The sequence below is a fragment of the Natator depressus genome, chromosome 1 (genome assembly GCF_965152275.1).
Source record: "Natator depressus isolate rNatDep1 chromosome 1, rNatDep2.hap1, whole genome shotgun sequence".
Classification (NCBI taxonomy): domain Eukaryota; kingdom Metazoa; phylum Chordata; order Testudines; family Cheloniidae; genus Natator; species Natator depressus.
Genome location: NC_134234.1, coordinates 244,876,915 through 244,888,376, shown reverse-complemented (window position 1 = coordinate 244,888,376; position 11,462 = coordinate 244,876,915).

The following is an 11,462-nucleotide window of genomic DNA, read 5'->3' as shown; positions in this document are numbered from 1 at the left end:
TAGTGTAGTAAACTGAATAGAGAGTGACTGGATGGCTTGGGACTGGTAAATGGATATTGGAGTCTTTTACCACTTGGTCTCTGGTTGAATCTAACCCAGGTTAGTGCTGCCTTGTGATGATTCCCTAGTGCCTTATGTGAAATTAATTGGTGTTTCAGTCCCGTTCCTTCTAGCCATCTTGAAGCCAAACATCCATTTGTGGTATAAGTTTCAGCAGAGAGGTCATGAATTGCATAGGCAGGAAAACTGTACTAGCCCTTAGAGAAGTCTCTGCAGGTAAAAGGTGAGACGCATTAGCTAAAGCAAGCTTGTGTTGCTGTCTGCGCAACTATGTGGTTTAATAGAAGACTTTCTTCAGTACTATCAATCTTACATTTTTTGAATTATTTGTATTCTTTTACTTCATCTCTGAACACACTGAGAAAAAATCTGCTCTGATTTACACCTCTGCAATGATGCTGAAGGCATTGGGGTTACATGGGTGTAAAATAAAGTAGAATTTGCCCAGTATGTTGCTGTTTTCCATTTTCCCAATAGGTAAGACGACAACAATATACATCCAACGAGTTTTTCCTAATGTCCAATGTGAGTATATCTATTTTTCAGCCCTCGTGTAGTGGCCTTGTATCCCTTACCCTTAGCTTGTTTGGCCTTCCATGCCTCCAATGCCTTCCATCCGCCATTCTGCTTCAAAGAAAAACCGGAAGCTTTCCCCCTCCCTATGACCTGGCCCTATACACAGAACAACCTCCTTTTCCCTACCTCCCTATAGGCCCGAGATCAATGTTTGCAAAGTCTGCTTATCAGTAACTCTCTCTCCTAGGTCAGATACGCCAACCAAATAAGATTCTAGAAGATGAGGAAGAGGAAACAATTTTACACAGAGAGAGAGAACCATAAACTAAAGATAAACATTCGTGGGCCTGGATGTATAGGATGGAAAGCATTGTTAGATTGGCCCCCAACATGAAAAGTATGAAATATTGAAAAATAACCTGGATTTACAGCATGGTAGAAACTAGTCTAGTCTCTGACCCAGGACAGAGGAAACAAACATGAGGGGGAAGATTCAGGGGAGAGTAGGGATAAGCTTGTCTGTGTACGGTCCTTACCTATCTTATAGCATTCTTGCTCTTGTAGGTAGAGATATTTGTCTCGTCTGTTTCCTTAGCAGCATGTCTGCTCATGAACAATGACACAGTCTATTCAGTTGTGGGTATTGGTTGCTGTTCCATGTACCTGGATACTAGGTAATTTATACTCTCTGGAAGATTTCTTTGCCTGCTCTCTCTTTCCTCCTTTCTGGCACTTGGTACGCATTGCCACTTTCTAGCAGCCCCTTCTTAATTCAGTTTCTTCCCCAAGAATTGTTGTTCTACAGCCCAAAACTTCAGTCTTGCACATGTATGTGGCTGCTCCCATATAGTGTTAATCACTTTACACTAAAGTTGCACCTGACGAAGTGGGTATTCACCCCCGAAAGCTCATGCTCCAATATGTCTGTTAGTCTATAAGGTGCTACAGGACTCTTTGCTGCTTTTACAGATCCAGACTAACACGGCTACCCCTCTGAAGCTTCACAGCACCTTGTATTACATACACAACAGTTGTATTTCTCACCACCAAATAGAGGCCCTTTACAAGCAGTATAGATCTAAATAGCAGAGGCTTAACATTCATTTTAATAAAATAGCAGGCACAATATAAGTTGGATAGATGGGAGATTCAGAGACTCACTGCTCCTCTATCAATGCTAGATGGACAGCTGTGAAGATTATACTCTGTTTATTAACAGCAGTGGTATAACTCAGGCAGTGACAATGGATGCTTCCCCATACCACCAGTTTGCTTCAGCTCCAACCAGGTTGGGCCACCCCATGTAAGAGGAAAGTTCAGTCTCCACACCCATTTGGTCAGTGGCCTTTCTGCTGAGATTGCTAGTTGGGGGTCTACTGGATTTTGATCACTTAACTCAGTTCTTACAGGCTGATGAACAGACATCTGATGGTAACAGGGGAGATGAAAGGCACCATAGCCAATGGCCAATCCCCTGAGCCACTCACACTCTCTCTCTCTCGTTTTGCCACTGGTTTTTACTATGAATTATCCTCCCTCTCTTTTTTATATTGGTTCCCTTTTTAATACTCCTGTATTTGTGACCTGCCCTCCCCATCCTAACTGAAAGTTAAAGATTCAATTATAAGAGAGCAGTAATTGACAAAGAGACTGGTCTAATTTGGTAAAGGAAGCAAGATTTGGGTAGGGAGACATAATTGTGCTTGCTATGAAAAGAATGGCTAGGATGGGAAAGGGAACACACTTGTTTACCCAAAGTATCCACTTTCCAGACAGTGCTTTAACGGAGGGAAATGGGCGGATTGTGCAATTTGTTCATCAATTAAAGCTTCCTTCCCAAAAGAAGCATTAAGAGGGGAAAGTTCAGTCCTCTGCCCCTGATCAAACACCACCTTGTCTAACCCTGGATCCGCAGCACATTCACTAAACAAATAGGTTTCAGAGTAGCAGCCATGTTAGTCTGTATTCGCAAAGAGAAAAGGAGTGCTTGTGGCACCTTAGAGACTCACCAATTTATTTGAGCATAAGCTTTTGAGAGCTACAGCTCACTTCATCGGATGCATTCCACTTCCCCCAGTGACCCCGCACCCACTGGCAGCGGCGGGAAGCAGAGGAACCTGGGCCCCAGCCCGCTCTACTCCACCAGTTCCCAGCCGCCGCGCTCCGCTTCCCGCCACTAGGGAGTGCGGGGAAAGGATCGCCCCCCGCACTCAGCGGCGGTGGGAAGCGGAGCGACGCGGCCAAGCCTGCTCCGCTTCCCTTGCCCCGGCGGCCGCCATGTCGCTTGGGGGAAGGGATTCCCTCCCCCCCCGCCACTCACCAGCAGTGCTGGGAAGTGGAGCAGCCCGGCCCCAGCCAGCTCTACTCCGCCAGCTCCCAGCCGCGGTGCTCCGCTTCCCGCCGCTGGTGAGTGCTGAGGGGCGATCCTTTCCCCGCACTCACCGGCGGTGGGAAGCTGAACGCCGCGGCTGGGAACTGGCGGAGTGGAGCGGGCTGGGGCTGGGCTGCTCCACTTCGCGCCTGTGAGTGTGTGGGGGAGTCCCTTCCCCCAAACCCCCTCCCCTGAGCGACATGGCCCCAAAACCCTAATTTCTGAACACTTTATATTTCAGTTTTGAAATGTAACAAGCCTTGTTATTTCACACCTTATTCTCTCAAGTGAAGAGTGCAGATTAGGCGGTGATTTCTCTTTTGCTCATGAGGTGGAGAAGTGCAAACTAGGATTAGTCCAAAATAATGTTCATGTGATCTAAGGAAAACTAAGCCCTGGTCTACACTAGGACTTTAGGTTGAATTTAGCAGCGTTAAATCGATGTAAACTTGCACCCGTCCACACGATGAAGCCCTTCATTTCGACTTAAAGGGCTCTTAAAATCGATTTCCTTACTCCACCCCTGACAAGTGGATTAGCGCTTAAATCAGCCTTGCCGGGTCGAATTTGGGGTACTGTGGACACAATTCGACGGTATTGGCCTCCGGGAGTTATCCCAGAGTGCTCCATTGTGACCGCTCTGGACAGCACTCTCAACTCAGATGCACTGGCCAGGTAGACAGGAAAAGAACCGCGAACTTTTGAATCTCATTTCCTGTTTGGCCAGCGTGGCAAGCTGCAGGTGACCATGCAGAGCTCATCAGCAGAGGTGACCGTGACGGAGTCCCAGAATCGCAAAAGAGCACCAGCATGGACCAAACAGGAGGTACGGGATCTGATCGCTGTATGGGGAGAGGAATCCGTGCTATCAGAACTCCGTTCCAGTTTTCGAAATGCCAAAACCTTTGTCAAAATCTCCCAGGGCATGAAGGACAAAGGCCATAACAGGGACCCGAAGCAGTGCCGCGTGAAACTTAAGGAGCTGAGGCAAGCCTACCAGAAAACCAGAGAGGCGAACGGCCGCTCCAGGTCAGAGCCCCAAACATGCCGCTTCTATGATGAGCTGCATGCCATTTTAGGGGGTTCAGCCACCACTACCCCAGCCGTGTTGTTTGACTCCTTCAATGGAGATGGAGGCAACACGGAAGCAGGTTTTGGGGATGAAGAAGGTGATGATGATGATGAGGTTGTAGATAGCTCACAGCAAGCAAGCGGAGAAACCGGTTTTCCCGACAGCCAGGAACAGTTTCTCACCTTGGACCTGGAGCCAGTACCCCCCGAAACTACCCAAGGCTGCCTCCCAGACCTGGCAGTCGGAGAAGGGACCTCCGGTGAGTACCTTTTAAAATACTATACATGGTTTAAAAGCAAGCATGTGAAAGGATTAATTTGCCCTGGCATTCGTGGCTCTCCTGGATGTACTCCCAAAGCCTCTGCAAAAGGTTTCTGGGGAGGGCAGCCTTATTGCGTCCTCCATGGTAGGACACTTTACCACTCCAGGCCAGTAACACGTACTCGGGAATCATTGTACAACAAAGCATTGCAGTGTATGTTTGCTGGCGTTCAAACAACATCCATTCTTTATCTCTCTGTGTTATCCTCAGGAGAGTGAGATATCATTCATGGTCACCTGGTTGAAATAGGGTGCTTTTCTTCAGGGGACACTCAGAGGTGCCTGTTCCTGCTGGGCTGTTTGTCTGTGGCTGAACAGAAATGTTCCCTGCTGTTAGCCACGGGGAGGGGGAAGGGTTGAGGGGGTAGCCACGCGGTGGGGGGAGGCAAAATGCGACCTTTTAACGAAAGCACAAGTGCTATGTATGTAATGTTAACAGCAAGGTTTACCCTGAAAGAGTGTAGCCACTGTTTTATAAAATGTGTCTTTTTAAATACCGCTGTCCCTTTTTTTTTCTCCACCAGCTGCATGTGTTTCAATGATCACAGGATCTTCTCCTTCCCAGAGGCTAGTGAAGATTAGAAAGGAAAAAAAAACGCACTCGTGATGAAATGTTCTCTGAGCTCATGCTGTCCTCCCACACTGACAGAGCACAGATGAACGCGTCGAGGCAAATAATGTCAGAGTGCAGGAAAGCACAAAATGACCGGGAGGAGAGGTGGCGGGCTGAAGAGAGTAAGTGGCGGGCTGAAGACATGGCTGAAGCTCAAATGTGGCGGCAGCGTGATGAGAGGAGGCAGGATTCAATGCTGAGGCTGCTGTAGGATCAAACCAGTATGCTCCAGTGTATGGTTGAGCTGCAGCAAAGGCAGCTGGAGCACAGACTGCCACTACAGCCCCTGTGTAACCAACCGCCCTCCTCCCCAAGTTCCATAGCCTCCACACCCAGACGCCCAAGAACGCGGTGGGGGGGCCTCCGGCCAACCAGCCACTCCACCACAGAGGATTGCCCAAAAAACAGAAGGCTGGCATTCAATAAATTTTAAAGTTGTAAACTTTTAAAGTGCTGTGTGGCATTTTCCTTCCCTCCTCCACCACCCCTCCTGGGCTACCTTGGTAGTCATCCCCCTATTTGTGTGATGAATGAATAAAGAATGCATGAATGTGAAGCAACAATGACTTTATTGCCTCTGCAAGCGGTGATCGAAGGGAGGAGGGGAAGGTGGTTAGCTTACAGGGAAGTAGAGTGAACCGGGGGCGGGGGGTTTCATCAAGGAGAAACAAACAGAACTTTCACACCGTAGCCTGGCCAGTCATGAAACTGGTTTTCAAAGCCTCTCTGATGCGTACCGCACCCTCCTGTGCTCTTCTAACCGCCCTGGTGTCTGGCTGCGCGTAACCAGCAGCCAGGCGATTTGCCTCAACCTCCCACCCCGCCATAAACGTCTCCCCCTTACTCTCACAGATATTGTGGAGCACACAGCAAGCAGTAATAACAGTGGGAATAGTGCTTTCTCTGAGGTCTAAGCGAGTCAGTAAACTGTGCCAGCTCGCCTTTAAACGTCCAAATGCACATTCTACCACCATTCTGCACTTGCTCAGCCTGTAGTTGAACAGCTCCTGACTACTGTCCAGGCTGCCTGTGTATGGCTTCATGAGCCATGGCATTAAGGGGTAGGTTGGGTCCCCAAGGATAACTATAGGCATTTCAACATCCCCAACAGTTATTTTCTGGTCTGGGAATAAAGTCCCCTCCTGCAGCTTTTGAAACAGCCCAGAGTTCCTGAAGATGCGAGCGTCATGTACCTTTCCCGGCCATCTCACGTTGATGTTGGTGAAACGTCCCTTATGATCCACCAGAGCTTGCAGCACTATTGAAAAGTACCCCTTGCGGTTTATGTACTCGCCGGCTTGGTGCTCCGGTGCCAAGATAGGGATATGGGTTCCGTCTATGGCCCCACCACAGTTAGGGAATCCCATTGCAGCAAAGCCATCCACTGTGACCTGCACATTTCCTAGGGTCACTACCCTTGATATCAGCAGATCTTTGATTGCGTGGGCTACTTGCACCACAGCAGCCCCCACAGTAGATTTGCCCACTCCAAATTGATTCCCAACTGACCGGTAGCTGTCTGGCGTTGCAAGCTTCCACAGGGCTATCGCCACTCGCTTCTCAACTGTGAGGGCTGCTCTCATCTTGGTATTCATGCGCTTCAGGGCAGGGGAAAGCAAGTCACAAAGTTCCATGAAAGTGCCCTTACGCATGCGAAAGTTTTGCAGCCACTGGGAATCGTCCCAGACCTGCAACACTATGCGGTCCCACCAGTCTGTGCTTGTTTCCTGAGCCCAGAATCGGCGTTCCACTGCATGAACCTGCCCCATTAGCACCATGATGCATGCATTGGCAGGGCCCATGCTTTCAGAGAAATCTGTGTCCATGTCCTGATCACTCACGTGACCGCGCTGACGTCGCCTGCTCACCCGGTATCGCTCTGCCAGGTTCTGGTGCTGCATATACTGCTGGATAATGCGTGTGGTGTTTAATGTGCTCCTAATTGCCCAAGTGGGCTGAGCGGCCTCCATGCTTGCCTTGGTATGGCGTCCGCACAGAAAAAAGGCGCGGAACGATTGTCTGCCGTTGCTCTGACGGAGGGAGGGGCAACTGACAACATGGCTTACAGTGTTGGCTTACAGGGAATTAAAATCAACAAAGGGGGTGGCTTTACATCAAGGAGTATTTCAGGCAGGTCTTCACGGAGGGTTCCAATAAGAAATGGTGCACCTAAGTAATTGTTCTTATTGGAACAAGCAGGTTGGTCTGGCCTCTGATTGATACATGGCTAGATTTACCTCGCTGCACCTTCTCTGTGAGTGACTGCAGTGTGACCTAGAGGAATCAGTCCCCTAGACGCGGGAAGGGGGGAAGCAAATGACTACAAAACAAATCTGGTCTATTTCTTGTTTTGATCCACTCCATCTATCTTTTACATCTTTGGCTGGCAGCAGACAGTGCAGAAGGACTGCAAGCCATCCACATCTCATGGCTGCTCAGCAGAAGATGGTACAATAGGACTGCTAGCCATCCTCATCTCTTGCCTGCCCGGCAGAAGATGGTACAATAGGACTGCTAGCAATCCATATCGTCTGCCTGCTCACCATAAGATGGTTCAATAGGACTGACTGCAGGACTAAAGAGAATGACCTGGTCAAGTCACTTCTAATGTAGTCCCTGCACCCATATCTGCCCAGGCGCTCCTGGCCAACGTGGCCAGGAGCACCTCGGACATGACGATGACGGCTACCAGTCCTTTTGTACTGTCTGCTGCCACAAGGCAATGGGTTGCTGCTGCTGTGTAGCAATGCAGTACCACGTCTGCCAGCACCCAGGAAACATATGGTGACGGTTACCTGAGTGGGCTCCATGCTTGCCGAGGTATGGCGTCTGCACAGGTAACTCAAGAAAAAAGGCGCGAAACGATTGTCTGCTGCTGCTTTCACGGAAGGAGGGAGGAAACGGGGGCCTGATGATATGTACCCAGAACCACCCGCGACAATGTTTTAGCCCCATCAGGCATTGGGATCTCAACCCAGAATTCCAATGGGCAGCGGAGACTGTGGGAACTGTGGTATAGCTACCCACAGTGCAACACTCCGGAAGTCGACTCTAGCCTCGGTACTGTGGAAGCACTCCGCTGAGTTAATGCACTTAATGCACTTAGAGCATTTTCTGTGGGGACACACACACTCGAATATATAAAACCAATTTCTAAAAAACCAACTTCTATAAATTCGACCTAATTTCGTAGTGTAGACATACCCTTAGACCTGAGCCTACAGAAATAAGAGGCTAGTGAATAACTAATCCACTGCTCCACCTAGCATTTCAGTTTTTGTGCAGCTAATTCAACTTAATCTTTACATGACTGAAATGTGCTTTATTATTTTTGTATTATCATCATGCCGAGAACACCACCCAGGGATCCCATTGTGCTAGGTGCTGTACAAATACAACAGAAAGACAGTCCTTGCCCCATTGGGCTTATACTCTAAGTATAAAATGAGACAGATGGATACAGAAATATGATTTAGACTAAATACTGAGTCAGATGTTTTTCTCTACTTCTGTCAGAAAATTCTTAATTTCTATACGTTGATAGGCTAAGGCAGTGGTTTTCAATCTTTTTTCATTTGCGGTCCCCTAAAATATTTCAAATGGAGGTGCGGACCCCTTTGGAAATCTTAGTCTGCAGACACCCAGGTTGAAAGACACTGTTCTATGGTAATGACAACCTTGTGTGGACCCCTTAGACAGTCTGTGGACCCTCAGGTTGAAAACTGCTGGGCTAAGTGTACACTAATGAGCAAATAATTGCATGCCTAGTTGCTGTTAAATAGTAGATATCATTTAATTAGAAACATTTGGTATCAACATCTGACACAATAGCCATTTTTGTTCTAGGCTTCACTTGCTGTGTAATCTGTTGATAATGGGCAATTGAAAAGTTGCTCATTTTATAGTGTCCTACTTTCACTTTTTAAAAAGTGAAATAATTTTGGTGAAAAATGACAGATTGGATAATCTAATCCATCTCTAAATTCTATGACTCAATCTCTAGGCCAGTGCAGAAATATTCCCTATAGAACAGGGGTAGGCAACCTATGGCACACGAGATGATTTTCAGTGGCACTCACACTGCCCAGGTCCTGGCCACCGGTCTGGGGGGGCTCTGCATTTTAATTTAATTTTAAATGAAGTTTCTTAAACATTTTTAAAAACCTTATTTACTTTACATACAACAATAGTTTAGTTCTATATTATAGACTTATAGAAAGAGACCATCTAAAAACGTTAAAATGTATTACTGGCACGCGAAACCTTAAATTAGAGTGAATAAATGAAGACTTGGCGCACCACTTCTGACAGGTTGCTGACCCCTGCTATAGAACATAGTTCTCTGATGTTCTGCCCACAGGACAGGTATGGTACAAGCAGTGGCAGTGCAAATTCACCCATATGTCCCCTCTTATTGTGCTTCAGCTTTGTTCTGGGGAGTTAGTTCAACTGCTAGGCTCATTCAGTTCTTGGCCTCTCTCCGGCTACCAACTAGGATCAATAAATAGGATTGAAATAATCAATGAACTTCATGCAGGCCACAGAACAATTGTCAGATGCCAATGACTCAGTCTCTACCACCTTTGCCCTAGAGGAAGACTACTTCCTATTATTACCAGTGCTGTAAAACAAACTGCCTCCACTTTGACCTCTACTTCAGATCCCTTTTGTTTTTCATACGATATCACCAAAACTTCATAGTTTAACTGTATTTATACCTCCTACTGTATTTTCCACTCCATGCACCTGAGGAAGTGGGTTTTAGCCCACAAGAGCTTATGCTCAAATAAATTTGTTAGTCTCTAAGGTGCCACAAGGACTCCTCATTGTTTTTGCTGATACAGACTAACATGGCAACCCCTCTGAAACAGTTTAACTTGTCACTGCTCTGTGTAGTTGCTTATGTCACAGAACTCCCTCCTGATGTACAGGACCTATGTTTTATATTCCAGGGATTTACAATTCACCCACCATTCATTCACCACTCTCCTTTTCTCTCATGCAACAGTATTTGCTTTTGCTATTAAATGCAGAAAACGTCAGCTGTGCTCTGAGGTAAATCACTAAGCTAACAGCCAAGACAGTATGCCTAAATAAACAGTCATCCGTTAATGTAAAGGTTGCTCTCATTCTTAAACTTAATTTATTTGTTTTCCTTCTTCCCCTCCCAGTGCTATTTGCTGGGTGGAGTATGAATGTGGGAGATCCTGGGGCATAATTGCCCATAAGGATCTCTGACAGGAAGAAAAGTAATTTATTGGTTTGTTACTGCAAACACTCTTCAGTTCATGCCTTAAGCCATTTTGCGTTTGGGTGACAGTGAAAATTTAGGTTCATGACATCAATTATAAAATACCACCCAGGGGTGTGTGCACGAGAGAAGGGAAGAGAAAGGCAGGGATCTTTAAGTCTAGAGATGTAAGTTTAGCAGAAGTACCAGCTGCTGCTGCATGACAGGAGTTAAAGTTAGTATACAAGGTGGGGGTAATTGAAGTGCTACAGGACAGTGTATTTCTATATTTCATATTTATAGGGCAGTAGCACACAGAAACTCATGAGGATCAGGCCACATTGTGTTTGGTACTGTACAAATGCAAAGACAATCACTGACCTGACCAGTTTGCAACTGAAGATGAGTGACACATGAAAGGTGTCAGGGGAGGGATACAATAACATGTAAGCAGGTTATATATACACACATTTATGATTTAAAAAAAAATCAAAGTGCTTCATGCCCTCAACCTAGCAAACATTAATTATCTAATTTCTTATAGACTTCATGGCAGAGGGTGGGCTGTGGAGGAGGGAAATGGGCGGGCAGAGGGCTTATGGATCAGCGCAGAGAGGATGTTTTGTGTGGAAGAAAGCCTCAGACCATGTGTATGAGAAGCTGACAGATGAGGTTGGCATCTCTAATGGCTGGGGTTAAGGAGGAGTAGTACTCCGGGGGGTGGGGAATTCTGCACACAATATTTTAAAATTCTGCATATTTTATTTGTCAAAACAACAATATAATCATGCCAATTTTAATTATGTTGGTAATTTATTTCAAAATACCTGTCAGCAAGTAATACCTGTAACAACGCGGACAACAAAAAATGTTCAGGAAATGTTTTTGACAAATAGATTCCTTACTAGACACATTAATACAGAACTTTGAGTAATAATTCATTTAAACTACAATACAGAAACTTATTTCCCACACCCCTCAGAAACAGGGCAAAGGCTTGGGGGAGTCAGAGGTAATGGAGGAGCTGAGGGAGAGGGAAGTAATTGGTGGGAGTGAACTTGAAGGGTGGTTGCGAGAGGGAGGGGAGAAGTATGGAACAGGTTTTTTGGGGGGAATTGTTAGCAAGTTGGGGAGCCTCGACCGTGCAGACCCTGGCTGACCCCTAGCCTCTCCCATTCAGTCAGGAATATCTGTCCAGTCCCTGTCTTTCCCAGCATCCCCTCCTCCTCTCCTCATATGTCCCTGCACCCCCTCCCATTCAGCTCCTGGCTCAATGCTG